The sequence below is a fragment of the Vipera ursinii genome (genome assembly GCF_947247035.1).
Source record: "Vipera ursinii genome assembly, contig: SUPER_3_unloc_3, whole genome shotgun sequence".
NCBI classification, from domain to species: domain Eukaryota; kingdom Metazoa; phylum Chordata; class Lepidosauria; order Squamata; family Viperidae; genus Vipera; species Vipera ursinii.
In genome coordinates, this window is record NW_028148450.1 from 71,957 (window position 1) to 89,546 (window position 17,590).

The 17,590-nt window shown below is 42.8% G+C and overlaps 1 long non-coding RNA gene across 1 annotated transcript in view; it reads left to right on the top strand.

Annotated features, from left to right (window-relative positions):
* LOC310639500 overlaps positions 1-16,763 on the top strand; it is a 52,847-nt gene extending 36,084 nt beyond the window's left edge. Inside the window, exon 2 of the long non-coding RNA XR_014492337.1 lies at positions 16,687-16,763. This is a non-coding gene — a long non-coding RNA (uncharacterized lncRNA). The remainder of the gene's footprint in view (positions 1-16,686) is intronic.
* Positions 16,764-17,590: the final 827 nt, after the last annotated feature.

Below are 17,590 nucleotides of genomic sequence, written 5' to 3' on the forward strand. Positions count from 1 at the left end.
GTCAACTGTTTCCACTGCTATTCTGTAAAACAGTGGGAGCTTTGGCAGCTCTTTGGATCTAGCCAGGGTTAAGTCAAGTTTGATTTGTGCCGCCCAATTACGGAGGCTTAATTTCTGAGAGAAGTGGAGTTGGTTTTATTGTGCATTGCAGAAACTGGCACAATCCTGGCTCCTGTAGACCTTGCGTAGCACCACTCATTCAGGGACCATTCCAGATTCCGATGGAGCTGAATGAGTGGGTTACCTAGGACGGGTTGACCACTTGTCTCAGCCCCCTGTGGTCATGGGATCAAGAGCCAGGTGCTGGGCAATGGGCTTGGACTTAGGTCAGTCACAGCATCTTACAGTCACATGACTGCTTTTGGCCATCTTATCTGCCAGGTTACCACAAGCAAAGTCAGTCGGAAGCCAGCAAGGGGATTGCAAATCACTCCCATCGCTTTTTATCCCAAGGAGCTGTGCCAAGGTGTGTGAGATCCCAGGATCTCATGCTACAGAATAAGAGATCCCAAGATCTCATGCGATGGAATAAGAGATCCCAGGGTCTCATGCCATGGAATATGAGACCCCAGGATCTCATGCTACAGAATAAGAGATCCCGGCATCTCATGCTGCAGAATATTAACATCCCAGGCTCTCATGCTATGGATTATGAAATCTCAGTATCTCATTCTACAGAATATGAAATCCCAGGATCTAATGCTATGCAATAGGAGATCTTAGTATCTCATGGTGTGGAGTAGGGAGATCCCAGGATCTCATGGTACAGTATAGGAGATCCCAGGATCTCATGGTATGGAATAGGAGATCCCAGGATCTCATGATACAGTATAGGATATCCCAGGTTCTTATGGTATGGAATAGGAGATCTCAGGACCTCCTGCTGTGGAACATGAGATTCTAGGATCTCACACTATGGAATATGAAATCCCAGGATCTCATTCTACAGAATATGAAATCCTAAGATCTCATGCTATGGAATATGAAACTCCGAGATTTCACAGTACAGAGTATGGGACAGCGGGATCTCATACTATGGCATATGAGATCCCAGGAGCATGAAATCCCAGAAATCTTATATTCCATAATGCAAGGATTACCTGTGTCTTGCTTGTAAAAAGCTCTTTCTTTCTTCTTATTTTTCCTTCCTTTCTTCCTCCCTCCCTCCCTTCTTTTCCTTCCTTCCCTCTCTCCCTCCCTCTCCCTTCCTTCCTTCCTTCCTTCCTTCCTTCCTTCCTTCCTTCCTTCCTTCCTTCCTTCCTTCCTCTTTCTTTCTTTCTTTCTTTCTTTCTTTTCTTTCTTTCTTTCTTTCTTTCTTTCTTTCTTTCTTTCTTTCTTTCTTTCTTTCTCTAATCTCACCATGCAGACCCATTCCTTGCCATCCATTATGCTGAAAGTCAAAACGCTGCTGAGACCTGATTCTTCACATTTGCTCTCCTTGGAATCCTTCTCGTCTTTCAAACGTGTTTCAAGCAGTGGCATCCAGCAGAGCCCTCAGCCTTGTCACTTGCATCATGACATCATTGTGCACAATTGCCTCATGGGCTTGTTGATAATCTTTGCACCATGATGTTGCGGTGCACGTGACCTCACTTGCCCTCTTCTTCAAAAACCAGGGCAAAAAAAAATGTTTTCAATTGCTTGGGATGTCAATCTGTTATTAGCAAACATCTGTCATCTCTTTTAGGATTACGGACAGATAACCAGATCTGCCTCTATTTCTTTCTTCAGAATGTCAGGCTCTTTTTGCAGTTTAGCAAATTGCTTCTGAAAGGCTCCGGAGTTATTTGCTAGACAGGTTGTGACCCTTGGGGTGAATTAGAGTCTCTCTCTGACTTTTAGAATATCAGCATTTTTTTCATGTGCAAATTTGCTCCATTTCCACCAAGAAGCTTTTTCTAAGCTCACCAAGGATATGGAGAGTCAGGCACTGTTTAGATTTAATAATGAATAAATTAATACATCAATAAATGTTCAAACGTGTTTCTGAACATGACTTCCCTTTTATATACATTTTGCACAGGCTTTCCCTAAGTGCCGTTTTGCACGCACAATTTTCTCAAATGTCTGCCTTCTTGAATTTAATTTCAGCTCGTATCCAAGCATTCCAGGCAGGAAGGGGAATTATTTCTCTCATTTGAGATATTAACTTGGGATATTCCAATTAATCCTCAATGGCTATGTTTACATGGAGAGAAGCATGCTGTAGAATCCCCCAAGGTTTTGTCTTACGTTCAGGACTCGTCAACATCTTCATAAATGATGAGGGGAGAGGAGGGGAACTAAATTTGAAGTTGACCCCAAGCTGGGGGGAATTGTCAACTCTTTAGGAAATAGTCTCAAGATCCAGAAGGATCTTTGACAGACTTGAACACTGGACCCTATCTAACAAAACGCCATCCATTGGTAAGAAAAGTAACAAAGGGAGAGGTACAGAATAGGTCAGGGGTCCCCAACACTTAGTCAGTGGACCAGTACCGGGCCGTGGCATGCCAGCAACTGATCAAATTTCTCCTTAGTTCTAATTTGCTTCTCTCCTTGGTTAGTTTCCATCCGTTGCTTCTTGTCCTACTTTCAGGTGCTTTGGAGAACAGCTTGATTCCCTCTTCTTTGGGGCAGCCCTGAGATATTGGAATGCTGCTATCATGCCCCCCTCGTCCTTCTCTTCATTAAACTGGACATACCCAATTCCAGCAAACGTTCTTTCTATGTTTTAGCCTCCAGTCCCCTAATCATCTTTCTTGCTCTTCTCTGTACCCTTTCCAGAGTCTCAACATCTTTTTTACATCGTGTTGACCAAAACTGGATGTAGTATTCCAAGTCTGGCCTTAGCAAGGCATTGTAAAGTGGCATTAACCCTTCCCGTGATCTTGATTTCATCCCTCTCTTTAATGCAGCCTAACACTTGTGTTGGCTTTTTGGCTGCAGCCACACACGGCTGGCTCATATTTAAGTGATTGTCCACTAGGAGTCTGAGATCCCTCTCACAGTTGCTACTATTGAGCAAGGTAAAGACGTTTTGAAGACGTCTTGCTTCTTATCCAAGACGTTTTTTCAGCTCTGACTGGATGGTGGGGAATGGAAGGATTTATACTCCTTGCAGACAGCTGGTCATTTGCATCCTTTTAGAGAGTTGTTGAGGCCACTTGGAGGCTTATCTGTATCCTCCTGGGACTTTCTTATTATTCTTTGAAAATGTTTCGCTTCTCATTCAAGAAGCTTCTTCAGTTCTGACTGGATGGTAGGGGAATGGAAGGATTTATACTCCTTGCAGACAGCTGGTCATTTGCATCCTTTTAGAAAGTCGTTGAGGCCACTTGGAGGTTTTACCTGTGTCCTCGGGGTCACCTGAGTGGTGCAAATGGGTGTGGAGACTTCTTGGCTGCTGGATGTTTTCTGCCCTGGGTCCCTTCCCTGTTGAAGATGGGCGAGGCGGTTGGGGATGCGTCTGTGTTGTCTGCATCTCAAACTGAAGCGCAAACGGTTCCTGTAGTCTGCAATGTTTTCTGGAAATCTGTTCATGCTCCCTCATCATCCGAAGGGGGTTCATTTCAAAGCGCATGGCTAAATGTCTATGGAGATTCTCAGCCATCCAGGTCGGGGTTGTCCCAAAGGTGCTTTTTTGCAGGAAGCAACTGGACTTTCTGGTTTTTCTTTGAAGACCTTTAGCTTCTCATCCCAGAAGCTTCTTCAGCATGGGACAACTATGGATGACTGAGCACCTCCATAGATATCTGATGTTCCCTGGGTTTCCTACCCAGACAGTCACTTTGTCCCTCCTCTGCATTTGGGGTTCTGTTTTAGCAAGCTTTTACTGGGGATTGAGCAAGCAAAATTGTTTCCGTTCCTCCTCCTGCAAGAATTATGCGCCAACGTCCACGCGGCAACATCTATGTCCACATGAAGGCCAAGGAAGCCAAGGTTAAGAGAGGGTCTTACGAAACTGGGTCTTCTGAACTTTGCTTTACAGGCAGCTTGATCTATTCACATTGCACAGAATCTCTACTCCTGGCTGAGATTGTCTGAGCTTGGAAGCTGAACTGTGCCGGATGATTTAACAGTTGGATGAAAGAGCTCTGTGAAGAGGTACCGGGATTGTAATTTAGACCAAAAAGTGAAAGAAAAGAAAGAAACAAGAAACAAGAAATAGGGAGCAAGAAAATTAGACAGAGATGTCCTTGAAATCACCAGGGTTCGAGCTTGACGTGAAGGAGGCTGCATCCTTTATCTCCACCAGAGAGAAGAATAAGCGAAGGATCAGCGGTAGATTTATGAGAATTTGGAAAGGACGGACAGTGTAGCCAGGAGTATCATTTTAAAGTTTTTCTCCCTGCAGGAAAGCAGCAACAATCCTGTCATTTTGGAAGGAGAGAATGTATTTCACCACTCCGCATGCGGTGTTGGTTTATGTCACTGTTAAATACGGAGCTTGAAAACCATGATGTTTTGCATCTTTGCTACTAAAACTCATCCTTCCTCCCTCCCTCCCTCCCTCCCTCCCTCCCTCCTTCCTTCCTTCCTTCCTTCCTTCCTTCCTTCCTTCCTTCCTTCCTTCCTTCCTTCCTTCCTCCATCCCTTTCTCTTTCTTTCTTTCTTTCTTTCTTTTCTTTTCCTTTCTTTCTTTCTTTCTTTCTTTCTTCTTTCTTCTTTCTTCTTTCTTTCTTTCTCCTCCCTCCCTCCTCCCTTCCTCCCTCCCTCATTCCTTTCCAACTTTCTTTCTTTCTTTCCTTCCTTCCCTTCCCTTCCTTCCTTCCTTCCTTCCTTCCTTCCTTCCTTCCTTCCTTCCTTCCTTCCTTCCTTCCTTCTTCTCTTTTTCTTTCTTTCTCTTTTTTCTTTCTTTCTTTTTTCTTTCTTTCTTTCTTTCTTTCTTTCTTTCTTTCTTTCTTTCTTTCTTTCTTTCTTTCTTTCTTCTCTCTCTCTCTCTCTCTCTCCCTCCCTCCCTCCCTCCCTCCCTCATTCCTTTCCAACTTTCTTCTTTCCTTCCTTCCCTTTTTTCCGCTTCCCTCCATCCCTCCTTCCCAACTTTCCTTCCTTCCTTCCTTCCTTCCTTTCCTTCCCTTCCTTCCTTCCTTCCTTCCTTCCTTCCTTCCTTCCTTCCTTTTTGCTGCTTGGTGCCTAGGTCCTGAGAACATAGTCAAGAAAGTGCAATGTTGGTGCAACCATTCATCCTGTGATTTAACCTCCAGTCCCCTAATCATCTTTGTTGCTCTTCCCTGCCCAGTTTCTTGAGTTTCAACATCTTTTTTGTATCGTGGCAACCAGGACTGGATGCTGTATTCCAAGTGGTACCCTCACTAGTGCAGTACACTGTAAAGCAGCATTATTTATTTATTTATTTAATTGAATTTCTATACCGCCCTTCTCCCGAAGGACTCAGGGCGGTGTACAGGGCAATAAAAGCACTACATACAAAAGTTAAAAGGAAGATTAAATTAATTTAGCCCTAACAATAAATAGTTAAAAATACCCCAAACCCTAGACCAGGCCGGCCTGTTCAAATAAGTAGGTTTTCAGATCACGGCAGAAAGAGCGAAGGTCGGGAGCCATCCGGAGCTCAACCGGTAATTGATTCCAAAGGGCTGGCGCGCCCACAGAGAATGCCCTCCCCCTGGGGTCGCCAGCCGACACTCTCTGACCGACGGCACCCTGAGGAGGCCCTCTCTGTGGGAGCTCACAGGACGAAGGGAAGATGACACCGGCAGCAGGTGATCCCGTAAGTAATCCGGACCCATGCCATTTAGAGCTTTATCACTTCTTGTAATCTTGAATTTATCCCTCTATTAATGCAACCCAGCACTGCATTGGCTTTCTGGGCAGCTGCAGCACACTGCAGGCTCATACCTAAGTGGCTGTCCACTAGAACTCCTAGATTCCTCTTATGGTTACTACTTTTGACCCAAGTACCACCTATTTTGCACCTATGCATTTGCCTTTTGTTGCCTAAGTGGAGGACCTTCCTTTTCTGTTATCTGATTGGTTTCACCCTATCTCATCCTGCAAGTTCTTTGGTGGTTTGTTGTTAACGTATTTAAATTTAGTAGTTGGAACAATGGGGGTAGTCAAACATTTAGTAGTAAATTTAGTGAACCCGAACACACACTTATAGCTGATTGGTTGAAGAGTGCTGGCTCCTGCCTGAGGCAACCTGCGATTGGTTGCTGTGGATGAGTAGGGGGCGTTTTCCTTTTTTCCCGCCTTTTTCTTTCGTGTGCCCTGTACACTTTGCGATTTACCTCAGCATGCTCCTGTTTCCCTGACTATCTAGTTTGCTGCATATATATACAGTTGTAAAATATATTTATCTGTATAAAGGCCACAAGTTCTTGTCAGCGTCTCTGACTCCATTTGGACACTTGCTGCACAATTCTCTGACATTTCTTAATTTTTTTTATTGTGGGGCTCCTGCCATCAATTCTCTACTATTTTTGGACACGGCTTGATTTGGATGCTGACAGTTTCCTCACAGTTTCGAAACTTTGGTGAAGTCCGTCCATGGGTTGTGCAATTAAGGAGTTTTCATGATGTCTTCTGACTTCTAGTTGATGTCCATGGATGTTCTCTGCTAGATAGATGCAGTGAAACAACAACCAAGCTCAGAGACCACCAAGGACCTCATATTTCTTTTCTTTTCTTTTCTTTTCTTTTTTCTTTTATTATTATTATTATTATTATTATTATTATTATTATTATTATTATTATTATTATTGTTGTTGTTGTTGTTGTTGGTATTTTGTTTACCGTTCATAACATTTTATTAGTTTATAGAATAAAATACAAAAGCAATAATAGGAGACAGTCGGGAGGGGAAGGAGAAAGATAAATCTTCCCTCTTCCTCACAATTCAACCCTGAACTACAAATATTAATAAATAAATAAACTACAAATAAATTCACTTGTGTTGGAATCCTGGTATTTTCTGCTACTTTCCACTGTGTTATCATGTATTCAGAGCACCAGGAGAGAGAGAGCAAACAAATAGATGAAGCAGGCAGAAGTGGGAACGATGTCTAATTGAAGGAATCGTCAAAGCTGGAATGAGAAAGGCTATCCATTGAACGAGGTCTTGCATCTATGTGAATAGTTATCATTCATCTGCAAAATGGAATGAAAATTGGAATATTTTTTTGCATTAAGTGGTCCAATTGTCCTCTGTAAACATGGCTGTGGCTCTGAACTACTCGGCAAAGGATGCAATTTATCGCTCCTATTTTTTCCCCCACAACCCTACGGATTTCACTCTGTTTATTAGGAAAGAGAAACAGTATAAAACTTTTCACCCCTCCAATTTTGCTGTTACGAATATGCCGTTAATTTGAAGCTGATAGCATAAAGGCGGAGAAGAAAGCGCCATCAAGATCGTTCTTGGCAACGCTTCCTGAACTAAAATTAGGAAATAATTGCAGAATGCCAGGGAAATGACTAGCTGCTTTTGCGGACGGTACTTCAAAACAACCCGACTGAATAAAAATGACAATTCTCTTTCTTCTTGTTCAAACATTTATAAACATGGAGTAATAGAAGCCTCCGTATTCCTGTCAGGATTGCCTCCTCTGCCATCAGCAATCGTGCAGCAATATGGGCTTCGAAGGGGGTGGATCACTGACCCTACAGCTTAAAGGAATCTGGGGATACATCTGGAGCCCACATTCTTTGGTGAAGAATCTCTGTCTCTGGAGCTCAAGTGATATTCTGAAAGCAACTAATAAGCTGGTTATTCTATCTGCTATTATTTAATAAATAATGGGAGGGAGGGAAGGCAAGGGAAAAGGGAGGGAGGGAGGGAAGAGGGAGGAAGGAAGGAAGGAAGGAAGGAAGGAAGGAAGGAAAGAAGGAAAGAAGGAAAGAAGGAAAGAAGGAAAGAAGGAAAGAAGGAAAGAAGGAAAGAAGGAAGGAAGGAAGACAAATGCAAGAAAGAAAGAAAGAAAGAAAGAAAGAAAGAAGGGAGAGAGGGTTAGGAAAGGAAGGGAGGGACGGAGGAGGGAAGAAAGGATGACAAATGGAAGAGAGAAAGATGGAAGGCAGGGAAAGAGGAGGAGAAGAGAAAGAGGGAAGGAAGGAAGACAAATGGAACAAAGAAGGAAGACATGGAAGAGAGAAAGATGGAAGGGAGGAAAAGAGGGGGAAGAGAGAGAGAGGGAGGAAAGGAAGAAGGAAGACAAATGGAAGAAAGATGGAAAGGAGGGGAAGAGAGAGAGGGAGGAAGGGAAGGAAGAAGGAAGACCAATGGAAGAGAGAAAGGTGGAAGGGAGGAAAAGAGGGGGAAGAGAGAGAGAGGGAGGAAAGGAAGAAGGAAGACAAATGGAAGAAAGATGGAAAGGAGGGGAAGAGGGGGAGAGAGGGAGGAAGGGAAGGAAGAAGAAAGACCAATGGAAGAGAGAAAGATGGAAGGAAGACAAATGCAAGGAAGGAAGAAAGAAAGAAGGGAGGGAAGGAAGGGAGATAGGAAGACAAGTGGAAGAAAGAAAGATGGATAGAAGGAAGGAAGGAAGGAAAAAAAGGTAGAAAGTGTGTGTAACTCTTCAAAGAATGCTCTTCGAATAATGGCAGGAAAGAGGCCGAATTGTAGGAGGCATTCCATGAAGATGTATCAACAACCTCCCAAAAGGGTAAAAAAAAACACTGTACAGAGATAAATGTGATTACACAAAAAGCTAAGGGAAGATCTGAAAGCCCAAAGCTGCATATCAAGGACCTGGTCACCAAGAAAGGCCGCCCCGAGAGGAACTGTAAAAATCGTTTTCAGGAAAGCAGAAAGATCAAATGAGCCGAGCTCAGTCAAAGCCTTCTGTGGATATTTTCTCTTCTCTCGAGAGGCGAAGAAAAGGATCAGCAGCTCCGTGATGAAAGCAAAATAATACAGTCATAGCGGCCAAAGAAAGGCAGAGCTGCTCATATCCCTAATTGGGTCTCATCTTCACAGCCCAAATAACTTGCAGGTAGTTCTCAACTTGCCACAGTTCATTGAGCGACTGGTCAAAGTTGCAAGGGGGTCCAAAGAAAAAAAGGGGCTCATGACCTTTTTTTTTTTCACTGTCGCGACCTTTGCAGCGTCCCCACGATCATGTGATCAGAATTGGGACGCTCGTATTTACGACGGCCGCAGTGTCCCGGGGTCACGTGTTTCCCTTTTGCCACCTTCTGACAAGCAAAGTCAACGGAGTGTAACAACAACAAGAACAAGAACAAGGTTGGAAGGGATCTGGGAGGTCATCTAGTCCAACCCCCCTGCTCAGGCAGGAGACCCTATGCCATTTCAGACAAATGGCTGTCCAGTCTCTTCTTAAAAAACTTCCAGTGTCGGAGCATTCACAGCTTCTGGAGCCAGAGTCGCTTAAGAACCGTTTTTCCTAAACTTAACGATTTCAGTGATTCACTTAACAACTAATGGCAAACAAAAATTGTACAATGGGATCAAACTTACTTAACAAATGTTTCACTTAACAGAAATGTGGGGATCAAATGTTGGTCATAAGTAGAGGACTACCTGTACGGAACGTGGTGGAGCAGGACTGAAGGTTGTGATTTAGAGAAAAAAGTTCATGGGGTAAAAAAATCACATGTCTCAGGACGAGATGAACTGTATCCTAGGAAGTGAATGAAGTGGTTGATGCTTTGCCAAACTATTATGTTTGCCTTCAGACGTCGTGGGCGCTCCATCCCTGGAGGTTCTTAAGAAGAGACTGGACAGCCGCTTGTCTGAGATGGTATAGGTTCTCCTGCTTGAGCAGGGGGTTGGACTAGAAGACCTCCAAGGTCCCTTCCAGCTTTAACGATTTGTTGTTCCCAAGAACAGAATAGGACAACTTTGTGTGGCTAGCTCACCACAGCCAGTTCACCGTGGCCAATTCACCACAGGACCACTTGCCGCAGGAGAGTTCGACCATTCAATATAAGTATTTAAAATAATGTTTTAAAAAATATTTAAATTTTTGTCATTCACTTTTCACGTCTTCACATTCATCTTGTCCCCCCCTTTTGCTGTCTTTCTTTAATGATTCTATTCCATCATTTTTTTTTATATTTGCAGAACTCTAACAATGCTTGGAAACTGACCAAAGAGAGAAGTAACTTGGAATTCAGGAGAAACTTCCTGACAGTGAGGACAATCAACCAGTGGAACAGCTTTGCCTCCAGAAATCGTGGGTGCAACATCACTGGAGGCTTTAAAGAAGAGACTAGACAGTCACTTGTCTTGAGTTGGTATAAGGTATCCTTCTTGCTCTGGGGGCTGGACTAGAAGACCTCCAAGGTCCCTTCCAATTGTATTTTGATTGATTGATTGATTGATTGATTGATTGATTGATTGAACTAATCAAGCAAAGAAGCAACCTGGAATTAAGGAGAAACTTCCTGACAGTGAGGACAATTAACCAGCGGACCGGCTTGCCTTCAGAAGTTGTGGGTGCTCCATCACTGGAGGTTTTTAAGAAGAGACTGGACATTCACGTGTCTGAGATGGTGTAGGTTCTCCTGCTTGAGCAGGGGGTTGGACTAGAAGACCTCCAAGGTCCCTTCCAGCTCTGTTATTCTGTTAGACCACACAAACCGGTTTCCAAGAGACAGTACTTGCTCTTCATAACACAATGAAAACCTGAGGTACTGAACTTTATCACAACAAAGCAAATTAATTCTTCCGCTATTAGAAGAATTGTGCTTCTGGGTCTTGAGGCTTAGACAACAACAAACAGTGTTGGCAAAAGATGATTGTACACTTGTTTTCAGAACTGGGTTTCCCAGGGGCATTTGGGGAACCATTCTGAGAAGAAAGGACTACAGTAAAGTGCACTTTAGCCTGATTGCTTTCGTCTTAACATCACAGTTTTACTCATTTATCTTTCTGATACCTGTTGCAAGCTACCTTGGGAATACATATATATTATTTTACCTCGAAGGGCGGATAGAAAATGATGGAAAACGTAAACTCAGAAACAAAGCATTTAAGAATCAAATACATGAATGCAATTGAGGTTTTTACAAATGTTCTCTTGCGCAGAGGGCAAGCTGTGGAAAATGACAGCTTCTCTTGCAGCTTAAGTCGAGGTAAGAGCAGAAGATGGTTAGATGATACTTGGTGAGGATGAGGAATGCATTAAAATTTAAACGCTTCTCTTTCTTTCTTAGCACTCCGTAAAAAAAAATTGGCAGGCTTCTGTACAGACCTTTTAAAATATATGTTTTATTCATATATTTATTTTGAAGATGTATATTCACCAAGGGACGTGGTGGCTCAGTGGGTTAGGACGCTGAGCTTGTCGATCAGAAGGTCGGCAGTTTGACGGGTCAAATCCTGAGTGCCACGTAACAGAGTGAGCACCTGTTACGTGTCCCAGCTTCTGCCAACCTAGCAGTTCGAAAGCACGTAAAAAATGCAAGTAGAAAAATAGGGACCACTCCGGTGGGAAGGTCACAGCGTTCCGTGCGCCTTTGGCGTCTAGTCATGCCGGCCACATGACCATGGAGACGTCCTCAGACAAGCGCTGGCTCTTTGGCTTTGAAACGGAGATGAGCACTGGCCCCTAGAGTCGGAAACGACTAGCATGCATGTGCAGAGGAACCTTTACCTTTACCTTATATTCACCAATTCTATTTTTTTTGTGGGGTGCTTCGTGCTCTCTGGGCTTGGTTGTTTCCTTGCAGACATTTCATTACCCAACTAGACAACATCATCATTGCTAGAAGGAAGAGGGTTTGCTGTCTGTTTATATTCAAGTGGCTTGTTTATAACACTGCTATCATGTCAGCCCTAGTCCCTCTTTTCATTAGCCTAGACCAGGGGTAGGCAACCTTGGCTCTTTTATGACTCCTGGACTTCAACTCCCAGAATTCCTGAGCCGCCTGGCTCAGGAATTCTGGGAGATGAAGTCCAGGAGTCATAAAAGAGCCAAGTTGCCTACCCGTGGCCTAGATGTACCCAATTCCTGCAAACATTCTTCATATGTTTTAGCCTCCAGTCCTGTGATCATCCATGTTGCTCTTTGCACTTTTTCCAGGGTCTCAGCATCTTTTTTTTTATATTGTGGAAAGTCAGCCCCCCCAGAGAAGGAAATATTAAAAGGGCAGAAAAATATATTTCCTCAAAGGATCTTACAGAGGCAGAAAAGCATGCCCAGTTTTTCTTAATAGCCCCAAGTCTCCCTCCCTCAAGCAGAAACCAGCCCTATAGAAATGCCGATATAAACCATGAGGAAGGTTGAAGCTAGAAGATTAAGAAGACAAAGACACCTAAAATCTACATACCCCACCCAAACTCTAAGACAGGACATAATAGAATTAGCCCACAGATGCCAAAGGGCACACCCAGACACAAGAAATACAAAGCCTCAAACAGGAACAGGAAACAACTCCAAACAAAAGACACAGATGGTATAAAAACCCACTCCCTACATGTGCTCACCCCTTTCTTCCAGAGCCATCTTCCTGTCTGGCTCTCCTCTTCAATAAACTGCAACCATCTTTTTAAAGCAGTCACCATGTTGTTTATTCCCAGCTTGGACTGAACCATGGTGAAGACGTTTCCTCCAACAATTTCAGGGTGATCAAAACTGGATGCAGTACTCCAAGTGTGGTCTTATCAAGGCCATACCAAGTGGTGTCAACACTTCACATATATACAAGGCTTATATACAAGTGGGTACTTTCTTGCAAGGCTATGCTAACAGAATCTTCCAAGTCTGAAAATCTAATTATCCCCCAGTCTCCTCTACTCCCTGAGAAATTTGGGAGGGGTGTCTTCTAAGCCCCTTACCTTGCTTGTTACCCAACTGTGGATTATGCTGCCTGTTATCTATCCATCCGTTGGCAAGAAGGAACATAGATATAAATGTTAGCGAACTTCATTAAAAGAATGTTACGGAAAACTTTAACCCAGTGGCTCTTCTGATCCACGCTATCATTTATATAATGCATGTTTTTGCTATTTGGCTCCAATTATTTTGTGCATAAATTAAATAAAAGGTCTCCAGAAAGATAGATCTGCATTCCTCCATGCCTGACAATTAGATGATCCTAAAATTATACCATAAAGTGTAATGATACAGCAATAACTCCCCTTATTTAAATCTCGGCATGTGAGATTCAGAAAGCTTCCTTCCACACCCCACACACCCCTAGGAACTATTTTATAACCCTCATTTCCTGTCTCTGACTAGGACAAGAAAATAAAGTCCAGGTGTCCACAGAACAACAAGGTTGGAAGAGACCTTGCAGGTCATTTAGTCCAACCCCCTGCTCAGGCAGGAAATCCTACCTATAGCATTTCAGACAAATGGCTGTCTGGTCTCTTCTTAAAAACTTCCAGTGTTGGAGCATTCACAGCTTCTGGAGGCAGGTTGTTCCACTGGTTAATTGTTCTACCTGTCAGGAAGTTTCTCCTCAGTTCTAGGTTGCTTTTCTCCTTGATAAGTTTTCCATCTGTTGCTTCTTGTCCCGCCTTCAGGTGTTTTGGAGAACAGATTCTGCAGCCAAAACGTCCAAGCTCAGAGCGTACTTTCAAAAGAAATGGGTCAAGTTGGATGAAAGTTTGCTCAAGAGACCATTCAACTTGAAATAAAGAAGTCTCACAACCCTATATATACCATTTCAGACAAATGGCTGTCCATTCTCTTCTTAAAAACTTCCAGTGTTGGAGCATTCACCGCTTCTGGAGGCAGGTGGTTCCACTGGTTAATTGTTCTCACTGTCAGGAAGTTTCTCCTTAGTTCTAGGTTGCTTCTCTCCTTGACTAGTTTCCATCCGTTGCTTCTTGTCCTGCCTTCAGGCGCTTTGGAGAATAGCTTGACTCCCTCTTCTTTGGGGCAGCCCCTGAGATACTGGAAGACTGCTATCATGTCACCCCTCGTCCTTCTCTTCATTAAACTAGACATACCCAATTCCAGCCACCGTTCCTTATATGTTTTAGCCTCCAGTTGCTCTTCTCTGCACTCTTTCTAGAGTCTCAACATCTTTTTTTATATTCTGATGACTGAAACTGGATGATTGTTTTTACTTCAAGCAACTGTATAGGTAGCAATAGCAATAGGACTTACATTTATGCACAACTTCATAGTGCTTTACAGCCTTCTCTAAGTAGTTTATAGAGTCAGCCTATTGCCCCCAACAATCAAACTGTGAGAGGGATCTCGGAGTCCTAGTAGACAATCACTTCAATATGAGCCAGCAGTGTGCTGCAGCTGCCAAAAAAGTCAACACAGTGCTAGGCTGCATTAACAGAGGGATAGAATCAAGATCAAGTGAAGTACTAATACCACTTTACAATGCTTTGGTAAGGCCACACCTGGAATACTGCATCCAGTATTGGTCACCACGATGTACAAAAGATGTCAAGACTCTAGCAAGGGTACAGAGAAGAGCAACAAAGATGATTGGGGGACTGGAGGCTAAAACATATAAAGAACGGTTGCTGGAATTGGGTATGTGTAGTTTAATGAAGAGAAGAGTGAGGGGTGACATGATAGCAGTGTTCCAATATCTCAGGGGCTGCCCCAGAGAAGAGGGAGTCAAGCTATTCTCCAAAGCACCTGAAGGCAGGACAAGAAACAATGGATGGAAACTAGTCAAGGAGAGAAGCAACCTAGAACTAAGGAGAAACTTCCCAACAGTTAGAACAATTAACCAGTGGAACAACCTGCCTCCAGAAGTGGTGAATGCTCCAACACTGGAAGTTTTTAAGAAGAGACTGGACAGCCATTTGCCTGAAATGGTAGAGGGTTTCCTGCCTGAGCAGGGGGTTGGACTAGATGACCTCCAAGGTCCCTTCCAACTACTTCTTCTTCTTCTTCTTCTTCTTCTTCTTCTTCTTCTTCTTCTTCTTCTTCTTCTTCTTCTTCTTCTTCTTCTTCTTCTTATTATTATTATTATTATTATTATTATTATTATTATTATTATTATTATTATTATTATTATTATTATTTTATTTATTTAGGTCCTCATTTTACCAACCTTGGAAGGATGGAAGGCTGAGTCAACCTTGAGCTTGTCAGGATCGAACTGCTGGCAGTCAGAAGAATTAACCTGCAATACTGTATTCTAACCACTGTGCCCCCACGGCTCATCCAATGACAATCTGTCCCTAACCTGTTTTTCAGATCTTCCAATAATACATCTGTCATCATTATAATTGTGTTCACTCACCTCACTGCTGCTTCTATCTTTTCCAGCTTAGAACCTTATAACCTCTCTTCTTCAGAGAGCTAGGTTCTTGCATAAACGTGTCCAAAATAGGATTATTTGAGCCCGGTCATTTGTGTCTGAAGTGAGAATTCTCAGCTGATTTATTCCCTGATCCATCCGTTTTTTTCCTCAAAGTGGTTTTCTTCAAAAGGCAACTGGACTTTGTTTTTTGTTTTTCCTTGAAGACATTTCGCTTCTCATCCAAGAAGCTTCTTCAGCTCTTCACAAGCTGGAGAATCTTCTCGGATGAGAAGCGAGACGTCTTCAAGGAACAAAACAAAGCTCAGTTGCCTTTAAAAAATAAAAACAAAAAACACTTTTGGGACAAACATGGTCTGGATGACTGAGAATCTCCACAGAGATCCATCAGTTTGTTTTCTTGGCTGTCCGTGATATTTTCTTGGCTGTCCGTGAGTCCTTCGGGAGAAGGGCGGTATACAAATTAAATAAATAAATAAATAAATAAATAAATAAATAAATAAATAAATAAATAAATAAATAAATAAATAAATAAATATTCTGGAGAATCTTCTCCAGTGGAGAAGGACCAACATACTTGTGTAATCCCCTCCCTGGAATTCAAATTTCCTTGTGAAATCATAAATTATCCCTAACTATTCCCAAATATCTGGAGATAGCAGAGGAAGGTAATTCTGGTTGCACCGTTCTGCTGAATCCATTGTCTTGGGAGGAACATTGCTCTATTTGAAGTTTATTTCTTGCCTTGGTCACCTCTGATCGTCGATAAAGACATTTTGCGAGGAATTAAATCCCCTTCCCTATCGGAGGCAATTAAAGCCCCTCCATTTCCTTCCTTATCTAATTAATGCAGAATGTCAAATAGGAAATCAGCAAGTTGGGAAGGAGGGAAAAAATAATAAAAAATAAAAGGAGTTTTCAATGGTTTGGAAAAATTAATTAGCTTTTCATTAAGACCGTAAAATGCAGAAGTATCTGGTTGAGAGAGAATGTTAATAATTATACACTCTTCTTTGAACTATAATTAAAATGTTGAGTTCCAACTTGAGCGGAGAAATCGCTAAGCAAATTGGAAGCCCAATGAAAGGTGACTGCAACCTCCATCCTCAAACCACAGATGGTGGGAAGTCTACACTAAATGAAAAGGGGTCACCCCAGACCCCATTATTAATCCCATCATGGATTTGATTCAGAAGCTGATTTGAAAGCTCCATAAATGGCACGCCACGTTTTGTGAACATTAGCCATTATCTTCTGAGCTTATAAAGAATAAATTCCTTTTGTGAAGGGATGGAGAAAGTACCACACCAAGTTTATTTTGGTATGGAGGACTCTTGCTCTCCTCCTTTGTCTTATGAAAGAAGGGACAGAGGGAGGGAGGGGGAGGGGGAAGGGGCAGAGGAAGGAAGGAAGGAGAAGAGAAGGGAAGGGAAGGGAAGGGAAGGGAAAGAAGGAAGGAAGGAAGGAAGGAAGGAAGGAAGGAAGGAAGGAAGGAAGGAAGGAAGGAAGGAAGGGGTTTCTCTCCTCTCTCTTATGAAGGAAAGAAGAAGGAAAGAAAGAAAGAAAGAAAGAAAGAAAGAAAGAAAGAAAGAAAGAGAGAGAGAGAGAAAGAAAAAGATAGATAGATAGATAGATAGATAGATAGATAGATAGATAGATAGATAGATAGATAGATAGATAGATAGATAGATAGATAGATAGATGCAGGAGAATCGGATGGAACAAGATCTGTGGATAAAGTGTTTTTGATCACTTGGTTTAATCTGAAAGTTTCCAACAGATTTTCCAGAATGTTCATGTCTTGCTCTGTGTGTACAAGACAGCAAGCACGAAGGAGAAAATATGGGGTGATCTTTTTGCACAGGATAATTTTTGGGGTACCGGTACTAGGCCCCAAATGCAGTGGTGGCTTCTTCCTCCTCCTCCTCCTCCTCCTCCTCCTCCTCCTCCTCCTCCTCCTCCTCCTCCTCCTCCTCCTCCTCCTCCTCCTCCCATTATTTGGCCAGCTAGATTTAGCCCCATCTTTTGCCCCATGCACTCTTTGGTTTACAGATGTGGTTCTCTTCATTTATCCCTGCAACAGCCAAGATGGGAAGAAGCATGACAGATCCCCGGGAAGGGTCCAGCCTCCACGGCTCTTTCATCTTGTAAAAAAAAAAGAATAGCAGAAGCTGCATGAACATTTCAGCAAGTCAGCTGTCATCAGTATCTCCACTTTGCCTCCTTCTAACTGCTCGTGTCAAGGCACAAAGAATCAGGACCATCCGTTAGATTCCAGCACAGAAGATTCATTCAAGTCTGTTCACAAGAACCGGGTCAACTATCTGGCTGGATTTAGGTGACCTTGTGGGAGCATCATCACTCCAAACGGATGACACATTTGAACCTGGTCATCTCCTACAATAAATCCAGAGAAAGAAATATTTTTAGGATTATTAAAAAG